The sequence below is a fragment of the Manis javanica genome, chromosome 4 (genome assembly GCF_040802235.1).
Source record: "Manis javanica isolate MJ-LG chromosome 4, MJ_LKY, whole genome shotgun sequence".
Taxonomy (NCBI): Eukaryota; Metazoa; Chordata; class Mammalia; order Pholidota; family Manidae; genus Manis; species Manis javanica.
The window spans coordinates 116,972,193-116,985,610 of record NC_133159.1 but is presented as its reverse complement, the minus strand read 5'-3'; the positions used below and the strand labels follow the sequence as shown (position 1 = coordinate 116,985,610).

The 13,418-nt window shown below is 41.7% G+C and overlaps 1 protein-coding gene across 13 annotated transcripts in view; it reads right to left on the bottom strand.

The window, feature by feature from the left end:
• The window catches only part of SPECC1 (sperm antigen with calponin homology and coiled-coil domains 1), a 292,535-nt gene extending 280,354 nt beyond the window's left edge, over positions 1-12,181 (bottom strand). For 12 of the 13 annotated variants that reach the window (XR_012130438.1, XM_037012977.2, XM_073234743.1 and 9 more), the window contains exon 1: positions 12,101-12,181. The gene's annotated coding sequence lies outside the window, so the exon portion shown is untranslated. Of the gene's footprint in view, positions 1-11,494; positions 12,051-12,100 lie in introns of those variants that run through there. The other variant, XM_037012997.2, reaches the window with a different exon arrangement.
• Between the last annotated feature and the right edge of the window lie 1,237 nt (positions 12,182-13,418).

Here is a 13,418-nt window from a genome sequence, read left to right as displayed (position 1 = left end):
AATAAAGTCCAAACATTTTACCACGACAACTGGGCCCTGTCCTCTAGCCCTTGTCTTCCCTTCAGCCTCATCTCCTATCATCCCAGCTTCAAGCCTCACTTCCCAGCATTCCAGCTCCATGTGGTTCCCAGAACACCTCTTGCTTCTCCATACCTGTTCGCCTTTGCACTTTCTGGTTTCTCTTTCTCAAGGGTCATGCTCATTCCTCTTCATTCTTCAAAACTCAGTCATTCGCTTGTTCAACAATTACTTACTGGGCCTGTGATTTTCACCTGGGGAAGCACAGTGTGGTGAGAAAGGCAGAGTGGCAACCTATGACTTGCTGTGTGAGTGAACAGGGGCCTCAAATCTAAGAGGAAGGTCTCACCTCACCTGGGAAGGTCCAGGGAGCTGAAGCCTTACCACCTCCTCCTGCTTGGAACCCTCTGACAGGGCTATCCTCTCTTTTCTTGGTGCTACTTCTGAGCCTTGTATAAATTTTAATTCCTGCACATCCCACATTGTTTATAATCATTTTATAAGCTTCTGTATTAGTCATGATTCTCTAGGTTGCATGTGACATTAAACTAATCTTAATTAGCTTTACAAATAAAGAGGGGTGGGATTACCAGCTTCCATAAATAAAACTGTAGAAAATAGAGGTGGATGTGGTCTGAGAACTAGGAAGTTCCAGGGACACCTACTCCCCACCCCCCATGTCTTTGTGTGTGTTGCCTTTGTTCTTTCAGTGACAGTTATGGGTTCAGGCAGCACCAGGTTCTTTTAATTAATGAACTGCTCAAATACCATAGTCCATCAATTCTAACAGATATATTTCAAGCTCCCTGAAATCAGCTGCCTCTTATAATTGCCTCAGGGTGTCAATGTCTAAAAGGGTGCAAAATTGGTCAGTTAAAGAATAAGCTCACCAAAAAGAATAGGCCCTTGATTTTCATTCCAGGTGGACTCATGGATAACTGAAATCTTATAATAGGTCAGCCTATAAACCAGGCAAGGACAATCAAAGGAGGAATATGAGTGCTGGTTTTTAATACTATTGTTGATAATACCACTTAAGATCAAATAATTGTCAACATCAAATTTGCAGAATAGATGCCATGAGCTCAAAAGAAAATCCTGGAGATAACTGAGGAACCCTTTTACAACCAGTATATGACCAGCATTCTCGATGGCAGAGGGGATGTTATCTGTGGAAAAATCACAGACATAAATGACTTGAAATCATAAAGTGATTCAAAAGAGAAACTCCAAATGTGAAGAAGTTTTAGACATAACCAATTAATTTCACTGTTTTCTTTTTTATATGTGTACAAGAATAATATGTGAAATAAATTGATGAAATAAAAGATCTAAAAGATTTTTTAATAAATCTAAAATAAGCATACAAAATGAGAAACATCATGTCATAGTTTGACAGTAGTTTTTCCTATTGAGTGGAACACAAAATAATTGTTTTAAAATGGATGGCATCTTAGATTTTATAAAATCGTATTTATTGGGCTCTTGCTATGCACTAAAGCCACTTGCTGAAGGAAACCAAGCAAGCGTGCATGGAGCTCATACTCCTTACAACACCAGAGCGCAAAGCGGGCCTCTTGCTCTACCAGCTCCATTTGAACCAACCCAGAGGAAAGTGATGAGACTGGTCTGGGTGACATGATTACGCTGGAAAAATCTTTGAGAACAGGGAGTGTGAGGTTCTATGATTGTCTCAGTTTGGGGCATGGTCATTCCCTGTGCCTGAAATGAAGTCTACTTCCAGAGGAAGGAAAGAAGGAGCACTGAACAGCAGAAGTTGCAGTCATTTTAATGTCTGTTTGTCTTGTAAAACTGTGGGCAGAAGTAGTGTTCTTGTTTACATTGGGCAGGGTCCAACCAGGAAAGCAGAATTCAGAGGAGTTAGTTCAATAGAGGGGATTTAATATAGGAACTAGTTACAAGGCTTGGGGAAGAATGGGATGGTGAGGCAACCCAGAGACTAGCAATAGTGGAACACATCCAGCACACTTGAGGCTGCAGGAAAAGGGAAGGAAGTGGTATCACTAGGGCCCAGAGGCCAGTGTCACTCAGCTGGAGCTGGGAACACCCAGAAACATTGTCCAAAGCAAAAAACAGGGGAGAAATCCTCTGGCTTCTCCCATCTTCTTACCTTCCAATCTCCCACTAACACCTCTCACTAGCCACCCTTAGCCAGAGGCCGTTGACATTTATTTACTAATTGTCTATGGCTGCTTTTAGCTACAAGGCCATAGCTGAGTAGTTGCAAGACAGGCTGTATAACCCTGAAGAGCCTAAAATATTTACCATCTGGCTCTTTATAGAGAAAGTTTCCAAATCCCTGGTGTAGGGCTCCCACTCAAATGACTCCATTAAGCCATGGCCTTTTTGTGCATCAAAATAACAGACAATCCAGAAAAGGCTGAAATGAATGAGATTGTTGCTGAAAGCGGTGGACATGTTCAGTCTGTTTTCTGTTACAGTATTGACACTCATCAGTGTCATGAGATACAACAACCCACTCTGTGTTCTCCATTTCAAGTCCGCTTCATCTCATAACCATGCTCATTGAACATCTTTGTGAATATTATCACCATGCTTGTTTATTTTCAAAGCATATAGCAGGGGTTGCTCATGAACTCAGAAGGCTACAGGGATCAGGTGGTCTAGAGAATGAGTGAGGCCAGCTGGGTTGGGGCAAACTTGTGCCTTTAGCCAATATGGAAATACTACTTACTTAACAGAGGCTAGAAACCTGGACTTTTATGTGAAATGTCTTGATTATTAAAATGCTGTCAACCAACATATCAAAAGGTAAAACCACTTAAGTCCACAGAAAAACTGTAGGTATTATCTTGTGACCTGGGGGCAGACTGGTTGTTTTGATGCACAACTAAGGATTTCTAGTCAACAAAGATATCAGCAACAAAGATAACAAGACACATAACATGTTGGGAGAAATTATTTACACAGTAAAATCAACAAGTGGCTAATATCTAAGATATTCTAGCCAGAAATCCCAATTGAAAAATGGGAAAAGGGCATGAACAGGCAATTTATATTTGAGGGAACTCAAATATAGAAAGATTATAATATATATAAATACAACAAATACATAAAGATACCCTGAAACTCAGTAGCATCAGAGAAATGCAAATAAAAGGAGACTGCTGAAAATTAGCTGGAAAATGCCAAGTTTTGCAGAGATAAGGGACTTTGGGATCCTGTGAGCTGCTGGGGAAATGTAGGACAGCTCTGAAGAGTGATCGGTGGTACTTGGTTTTATTAAGCACAGGCCCACACCATGACCAGGCTACCCTGCTCCTGAGTCTAAGTCCCAAAGAGCGTCCCAAGTCCATATGGGTCACTTAAAAGAGTTTCATTCAGCATTGCATGTAGTGTCTGGGCATAGGCATCACTGTGTGTATCTATCACCAGAGTGAGATAGGCAAGATGTGGTGGCTACGCAGACCAGATAGTCACATAGCAACAGGGATGAGTCACAAAAACATAGTGGTGAGTGATAGCACTACGAAACAGAGTAAGCTATAATGTGACACCATTTATGTAAATAGAAAATACATGCACACAGAACAGCACATGTTTTTAAGTACACATACAACAAAAGCACATATATTAACACATTAGAGTAACCAGCCATGGGGGGAAGAAAATGAGAGTAAGGTACACAGGATAAAAAAGAATGAGTGAATAAATGAACCAAAAATTCAAGAACCAAGCAAATAAGAGGTGGGCTTGCATGGACCAGTGAAGTGCTGAATGAAATAATGGTTAATTTAATCCCCCACACCTGAAGTCTAAAAACATGGGAGCAGTTGGAAGCAGGTCTACTAGATACAGCCTGGAGAGTCAGGCAGAAAAGATGGTTTGACAATCTAAGCCCACATCCACATCTAATGACCTCAAAAGCCTTTCAAACTAAAACACTTAATTATACCATCTGCCGCTTGGGAAGACAGAACCAGACAGCCCAGCAGTTCATGTCAGCGTGGTGCTTTCCATCACCATCCTCAGCATGCAACAAAACCAGCTGCGTGTTAGGCAGGGGATAGAATAGAGACTGCTTCCTACTTGTCATAGCTGCTCTTTCAGCAAGCATTAACAGGCAACAACTGTAAGCATGCCACCCTATTAGGGAGGTACAGCGTATAGAGTTAAGGATGATTTGCTGTTGAGTCCCTAGGGAATTCTCAATCCTGTGGGAGATTAAACTCAGGCAAACACAAAGTCAAAGCAAGATAAACTATCTAACACAACCATGGAAGAAAAATAAGTGATGAAATGCCCCGTGAGCAGAACCGTGGCCAGGTTTGGGGAACAGAGACTGAAATGGACAAGGTGATCAGAAAGGTTCTTGGAAAAGCTGTATATTAAGCTGTAGATTTCTGTGTTTGATGATGAGCCACCTATCATGTTGAAGTGACCAAAGACCAATAAACAAAAAATTAAAGCAATTCTCCAAGGTCTGCCACTGATAGCCCTTCAGGGCTGGTTGGCATGCGCCATGCTTTCGTTTCTTCCAAAGTCAGGAAATAGTTCTTTACCCACCATTTGTACCTTAATACTCAAAAATGCTGCTCTCTGCTCAGCAAGGGCAAAAAAACACTTGGTAATCTGGCTGGCAGAAGTCATTTCCAGGTATGGTAGCTACCTTTTTATATGGAAACTAGGATGAGGATTTTGCAGAAGAGTTAACATAGCAGGCCTGAGGCTGCAATTTCTTAAAAAGGCCCGCTTGCAGGTTGGCCCTTGGCTGGCATCAAGGAACTTAGATCCTAGGAGGGTTCCTACCATTTGCAGAACTGATGAGAGTGGCTCACTGTGCCTAAACTGTTGGCACAAACACTCTGGTTTATGCTGAGCACCTGCTTTCCTACTGGGGGTCTGGAGTTTTGGTACGTGTTAGGCAGAGGTGCCTACATGGCCAGCCCCTGTAAAAACCCTGGGCCCTGAGTCCCTAGTGAGCTTCCCTGGTAGACACTTCACAGTTATTCTCACAACTTACTGCTGGGGAATTAAGTGCAACTCCACTGGGGGAGGGACACTTGGAAGCTCACATCTGGTGTCCTCAAGACCTGGCCCCATGCGCCTTTTCTCTTTGCTGGTTTTGTTTTGTATCATTTCACTGTAATAAACCTTGACAATGACAATCTACTGAGTCCTGCAAGATCTCCTAGTGAACCACCAAACCTGGATGTGGTCTGGGGACCCCTGGCATAGAGATACATTCTAAATAAAAAAGAATACTGGAGATTTGACCAAGATAATGGACTAAACACATACTTACTTCTGCTTTCTGGTTGGCCTAAAATCCTATGGAATGGCAAAAAAATTTTTTTAGACACTACATCAACAAAAGATTCGGAAAACAAGAAAAAATGCCACCGGCCAACTAGAATACCTAAGAAATTTCCGAACAGTAAAGAGTACTCCGCATCAGACCACCTAGGCAAACCACAGTCTGATACAATCTTGGGATGAGCTGTCATGCAGTGGAAAATGGTAATGGGTTTTAGGCTCCAAATCAGCAAAAAGAAAGAGGGGCAGGGATGCAAGGAGACAGTGTCATGTGCTGGAGAACTGCCATCATAGTGGGTGGGACTGCTGGACCCTTCCCCCCACATACTGCGCGGCCTGCAACAAACGCTCCCTCACCTGGAATATACACCTCACTCAGAAGCATGCCATAAACCTTCCCCAGGCACCAGGAGCAGCCTAGGAAAACAGGCAGGCAGGAAAATGTCGTGAAATGGAGACACCAAGTCAACAGGAGAACATGCACTCAAGGAAAGAGAGTTAACAAAGCATGTAGAAGAAATTAATAGATCTTCCTTGGGAAGATTTGAGGTGATACTGTATCTATGAAAAAAAAGCAGCTACCCACAGATGAAGGTCTCTCAATACGTTGAGAAATAAAATAGCAAGGTGAATATGTAGAATAAGGCTATTATTTGTACAAAAAAAAGGAGGAATTAAGGATCGAATTCATACTTGTTTGTATTTGCACAGAGATACTTCAGAGAGACATGTAAGAAATGAGTAACAATGGTTACCTGCTGGTGGGATGAGGAAGAACTGGGTAGATGAGGGGAAAGGGGTGGTTGGGAGGGGGAGTCTTTCATTTATTTCATAATATAGTATGATTTTTGAACACTGAATATCTTATCTAGTCCAAAAAATTGACTTTGAAAATTGAATACATGATAATCAACACTGAAAAACCCCCAACAGATGGGCTGAATTGTTCACTGGATAAAACCAAACACTAATGCAGCCTGTAAAGATAAGGGGACAGAACATTTGAGAGGAAAGTCAAGAAACACGAAAGTCATTGAGAAATTCTAATGCCCATTTGACAGTGATTCAGAAGCAGAAGACAAAGAGAATGGAAGCAAGGAAATACTCAAAGAGCAACTCCCCTAGTGCCAAGGATATGCATTAATCTTCAGAACTAAAAGGACACCAAGCACTGGACAGGAAGAACAAGAGACCCACCTCTAGACAAACAGTGAGATTCAGAACACCAAGGAAAAAGAAAAAATTGCTAAGCTTCAGATAAAATTAAAAGGTTAACTACAAAGAAGCAGAATTCAGACTGCAGAGATTTCTCAAAAACCACAGCAGATGCCAGCAGAGAATGCAGAACTATCTTCAAAATTCAGAGGTTTTTAACTTAAAATCCCATAACCAGGTCAAGAGTATTCATGTAGAAAAGCACATTAAAAAAAAACTTTTAAACATTCAAGGGCTCAGAAAGTTTACCACGCAAGGAATTGCTGCAAAAAAAAAAACTACTTAAGGACTCATCCAAACAATAACAAATCCAAAAAGGAGATAACAAGAGAGAAAAAAACCAATGATATGTAAATAACTGGTAAAACTTTAACTGATGAACAAATAATCAGGAAAACACAATTATTTCTGTATAATGTACAAAAACTCACAATCTCATATGATCTTAGTATGAGACAGAATTAAAATCATGTTAAGATTCTTTCTTGCTTTACTCATGGAGAATTCATATATACATGTTATCTTTAAACATCAAGAGAAAAAAATGTTTAGACATGTGTGAAAACTTGAGGGTACCAAAAGGGCTCAATTTCATTTATCACAGGGAAATCCAAATTAAAACCACAGTGTGATACCTACCAGACTGAAATGGAAAATACTAAAGTCGCCAAGAGTTGAAGATATACAGCGACCACATATGCTTCTCAGATACATAAGCTGGTGCAACCACTGTTGAAAACTGTCAGTATTTATTAAAATTCCATGCATTCCCTACAACCATTCAATTCCACTCCTAGATATATACTTGACAGAAATACGAAATACATACATTCATTCAACAAAAGATACACAATACTGTGTTCATGGCAGTACTATTCCTGAAAGCCCAAAAATGCAAAGAACCCAACTGCCAATTAGGTACAGTGGAGATCTACACTGCAGATACATACACAGTTGAATATACACAGCAATGAGAACGACCCCCACTCAAGACTGTGGACATATTTCATGAATACGACCTTAATAGAAAGAATCTAGATGTAAAAGAGTTCATACTGCAGTACTGCTTCTACTGATATAAAGTACAAAAATAAGAAAAACTAATCTATTGTGTTAGAAAATCAGTATATTGGTTATCCTTGGTGGGGAGCCATACAAGGATGATTCTGGAGTGTTGGCAAGGTTGTTTCCTGCTCTGGTTGTGGTTATATGTGAGTTCAACTTGTCAAATTCATCGAGCTATACACTTAAGATGTGTGTACCTGTACACATTTATGTTATACCTCCATAGGAAATGACCCCCAAATTTAAGGGGACCCACCACAAGCAGAGTAGGAATAATATTTATAACTTCCATGTCTTGAGAGGAATGAAATGAAACAAAAATTCAGTTGATTCAGCAAAAAGTAGGCCAGGGAAGGAGGGTGGCAGGAAATAAGCATAAGAAATAGAAAACAAAAGAAGATGGCAGAACAACCCTGAAACATCAGTACTCAAAATAAATATATATGGGTTAATGCCACTGATTGAAAGTCAAAGGCACAGACACCCATTAAGATGGCGACTATCGAAAAAACAAATGTTGGAGAGAATGTGGAGAGATTGGAACCCTCATGTACTATTGGTGGGAATGTAAAATATAATACAGCTGCTGTGGAAAACAGTATGGCAGTTCCTCAAAAAAGTCAAAATAGAATAGCTACATGATCCAGCAATTCCACTTGTGGGTATACACTGAAAGCAAAGTCCTGAAGAGACACTTGTGCACCCATGTTCACAGCAGCATGATTCACAACAGCTAAAATGAAGATGCAACCAAGAAATGAAAACACAAGCAAAATGTGGTAGATAGACACAGTGGAATATTACTCAACCTTAAAAAAAAAGGATGATCTGACACATGCTACAACATGGAATGATCTAAAGACATTAAGCAAAGTGGAAGAAGCCAGTCCCAAAAAGAAAAATACCATATGAGGCACTTATATGAGGTCTAGAATAGGCAAATTCATAAAAACAGAAAGTAGAGTGGTGGTTACCAGGAGCTGGAGAGGAGGGAGAGTGAGTGGGTAGCTGTTGTTTAATGGATATAGAGTTTAAATTTTGCAAGATGAAGAAGTTTTGGATATTGGCTGCACAGCAATATACCTAATACTAGTGAACTGTACACTTAAAAATGATTAAGATGGGAAGTTATATGTTATGCATATTTTACCATAATTTCTTAAAGAAAGACAAATTCAAGTAAGAAAAAAATCCAGCTATAAGCTAATCACAAGAGTAACAACTAAAAAGGAAATCGAAAATAAGTGAGTGAAAAAGATATACCAGATAAATGCCAACAAAAATAAAGCATATGTAGCAATATTAATATCAGACAAATGGAATTAAAAGCAAACATAATTAAGTGACTTATTTTATTCCCCCAAAAGGTACAATTCACCAAGAAAATATAAGAACTGTGAAGCTTTAAGCATCTGAAAGCATAGCTTCAAAAATACAACATAAATATATATATATACATTGCTTGTGGTGGCTCATAAATATACATATTTCAAAAACAAACAGACATAGAACAAAAGAAACCCACTAGGACTCGTAGTGGAAGTCTTTAACACACCTCTGAGAATCAGTAGGTCAAATAGAGAAAAAACAAAGATTTAAGAATATAGGTAACATAAATTATAATTTATATATTTGAGATAAATATATAACTTTGTACAGGGAAGTCACAAAAACTGACAGTTCATTAGACTACAAACTAATTTCTGCATTTAATCCTCATCATTCTCTCAGAAATATGGCAAAATAGATTCCCAAGACTTTCCAGCTACAAAACATCTTTTGTAATTCTAGGAAAAATAAAAAAATAACTTTGAAATCAACAGATTAGAGAAACCCAGTGAAGCAAAAATTCAAGAATACAGGTAAAATAAAGGAATTTTCAGATATCATAAAAACAGAAAATCATCACTGAAGGAACTTCTAAAGAATGTACTTTAAAGGGAAGGAAAATGATTCAACGACTATTTGTGATATAAGAAGGAATGCAGAGTGAAACAGGTAAGTATTGACTTAGAAAATAAGTATAATAGTAACAACAGCAATAATGTATAATCTGAAAAGTTAAAGTAAAAATAGAGCTTGAAGACAAATGGGCGGTGACTATAATGAAAGAATGAGAAGTTCTCTACCTTGTTCAGGAGGAGGACTGACTGATCACATGAATGATATAAGCTTTCAATTCTGAAGACTAGAAGTTGAATAACATAAAATTAAGTAGAAAGATAAGGGACATAAATTAAAGACACAGAAATGTAAAAATCAATAGGGTTAATCATAAATCCAAAAGCTGGCTCTCTGAAAAGACTAATGAAATAAGTAAGCATTAAATAAGTCTGGCAAATAAAAAAAGAGAAAAGGTACAACATACAAAAGAGTATGAACAAGAAAGAGAACATGCCACAGATATAGAAGAGTTTATTTGCTTATGGCAGAAAACTATATACAACATATACTGTATACCATATACATACATACACACACACCACTATATGCTAACATATATTAAATTTCAATAACCTTAATGAATTTCTGAGAAGATGAAAAGTATTGGACTGACTTTGAAGAAATAGAAAACCTGAGAAAAAAATCAATAATCATGGGAAAAAAACTGAAAAGGTGTTAAATACTGATAGCAACTTCTTTAAAAAAACACCACTAGCAACTCAGGCCGTCTGCAGTCAGATTCTGCCAAGCTTCAAGGAAAAGATAATTCTGTTCTGGAGCAGAGAAAATGACGGAAGGTTTCCCAACTTAATCAGTTGAGGAGCATAACTCTAATTTTGAACTCAGACAAAAAACGGGGATGGGAAAAGTATGTACCAATTTCATTTATAATATAGCTACCAAAACTCTAAATAAAATGTCAGCTAATTTGAGTCTATCAAACAAACCCAAAGTGCATTTTAAATTATCCCAGGGTTTTAGAGACTGAAAATATATCACTATAATCACCTACGTGAATGATTTCAAGAAGAAAACCACATAGTCATATTAATACATTGCTATCCAAAGCATCTTGGGGGGAAAATCAATAACCACCCCTGACTTTTTAAATTCTTAGTAATTGGGCATAAATGGAAACTTGCTTAATATGATAAGAAACATATTTAGGGAAGATATAGTGGGAGCATTCCCCTAAAACCAAGCTCCAAACAAAAATGTTCTGTTTTACCGTAACAGTCAACACTGTAGAGAGGGTAGTCAATCAAAGACAAGAAATAAGACGTACGAACATTAGACAGACATTTGCTGTTTAACTGATGACAAGATTGTTTACCTAGGACAGCCAAACAAATCAACTGAAAAACTATCCAAACTGATAGAGTTTAGTATAGCTCAGCTTCAGATCTAGCTTTTGGCTACCAAATTAAACGTGTTTGCTTTGAGAGTTAATCATGCAAAGTTATTTTCTGGTAACTAAGATATTAGGATCCCCAAGCTTTTGCTCCCTTCTCCCTCCCTCATCTTAAACGTTGAAGTAACATCGTGTTTGAAAACAGATAACAAACGTCTTCTGAAACCAAAATTTGTTCTTAAGGGTTGAGTTGTGACTCTACTCAAAAACACTTTATCTCCTGCCTCCAGCCACCGCAGTTACTAAAGGATAAGCATGTCGACCAGTCCAACATAATTCTTCCGATAGAGGGCAAGGAAGAGCACCTTCACAGTAACATTTTTTTCAAACCGTATACTGCTTATTACATAAACTTACGTGCTGGCAAACATGGAGCTCCCACAAAATAAATATAAGGTATTCAGGGTTAAACTTCCTTAAAAAAAAAACGTAAAAATAATTTTATTTCCAAGATGTTTGGGGACGGGGTTGACCCTGTTGCACTCCTGACAGGCTCCGCATCGCCCGCCCACCCCTAAGCATCCAAACGGTCCCCGGGCTTACCCGGTGCCCTGCGCTGTGGCCCCGCCACTGGCCCGGGAGACGCACAGCGCGCGCCCTTCCCGGCCACCGCAGGGCAAGAAGGGGCCCGGAGCTCTGCGGACGCCGAGGCTGGCCAAGGACTACGGACCCCGACACCGACAGCAGCCGCAGGCAGCACCGGGATGGGCGCGGGAGGCTTCCGCGGCCCCAGGAGCCCAGGCCGCGCGCACCCACGCACCTGTCCCACCGCGGCGAGGGCGCGGGGCGCCTCCCAGGGCCGCAGCGGTCGGGAGTCACCTGGCCCTCGGTCCTGGGCTCCCGCGCTACCGCCCCGGGACCGAAGGAGAGCGGGCGGCTACCTGCCGCTGCCACCTGCGGCGCCGTTCCCGCCCTCCCGGGCAGGGTGGTCAGGACAGGGCAGGATGTCCATCTCGGGCTGGGGGCGGGACCCGCTGGGCGGAGGGGGACCCGGGCCACCGCGGCGACGACGGCAGTGCGTCTTTCCTCTCAGAGGGTCAGTCCTGCGCTCCGCGCCGGGACACCCGGATCTCCCCGTTCCCGCCCTCCCCGAGAAAACGACCCGGCTGGGGCGCAGAGGGGCGGGTGGCCAGTGCAGCAGTTACTCACCGGCTCCGGTCGGCTCCCGCTGCGCCGGCGCAGCCCGCAGCCGCCGCGGCTCCCGGCGCTCACGGATGCTCGGCGAAAGGTTCCCGGGACCCTACGCGCACCTCCCCAAGCCGCCTCCAGGGGGCGAGCGCGAGCGGTCCCGGGGCAACCTGGGAGTTGTAGTCTTAGGGCCTCTGCATCCTTGTCCTCCGCGGCTCGCTGTCCGCAGGCTGGTGGCCGGCCTTTCTTTCTCGTGCTTCCTCCGTCTCTCTGCAAGGCTCACCTATGCTTCCAGCTAATACATGTTGGGCTGCCCCAGTAGAGCCCTGGGCCCTTTCTCCTCATTCTAGTAGATCAGTGGTTTTCAAAGTATGGTACCAGGACCAAGAGCTACAGCCCTTGGGAATTTGGTAAAAATGCAGTCTCCCACCTAGGGAGGCTATCTGGTTTTTACTTTATTAAAAACCACGGGAGTGGGGCCCAGCAGTCTGTATGTTGTAAGCTCTTCCAGTGATTGAGAACAACCGCTCTACACCCCACACCCGTCCCTGACCAAGGGACCCCATCACACCTATGCCATTAGTTACACACATACTTGTACGTCTCTAAGCACACTGCCGGAGACCCGGACAGCTTGTCCCATCCCAGACCTCCCCTATCCCTACAGCACTCATTGCTCCAATGTCCATCCAACATCTCCACTAGGATGCCTCTGAGACGCTAAAATTCTACAGGATCAAGACCAAACTCAGAATCTTCCCTTCCCTCAATCTAGTTCTTCTCCACTATGCGTTATGTCCACGAGCTGAAACATCACCACCGCATTTATCAACATGGAAATTACTTAAGACGTCAGTAAAAGCTGCAGGAGAGCAATGACAAGACCCTGAGTCATGTTTGAGGGAGAGAGGGTCAGTGAGGAGAGAGGAGTGGAGACAGGGAATATTATCAACTCTTGCAAGGTGTGGTGGGAAGGGAGGGAAAGATAGTGGTGGCTGGGGGTAGAACCATTGCTGAGAGAGGATTTTTTAAAAAGATGTTTAAATACTTAAGAAAAGACTCGAATTGAAAGTGAGCTGCTGACACTGTGGGAGAGAAAACGGTATTTCATACTGTTTGATTCCTGAAAAGATGGTATAAATATGAGGGGGAAGGTTGTCATGCCTATGGATGCTACAGGCCCTTGAGAGAACAGCGGGCTCAGGTGTTCTAGGGTGTTCTCAGGGAGGTCTGTGTTCTAATCAAGGCAGAGGTGGGGAGGTGGACTACCCCAGAGTGCTTGAGTATGAAGGGAATTTGCAGGCTGTGGGGCTCAAGTTCCAGAGGATTCTAGATCAGG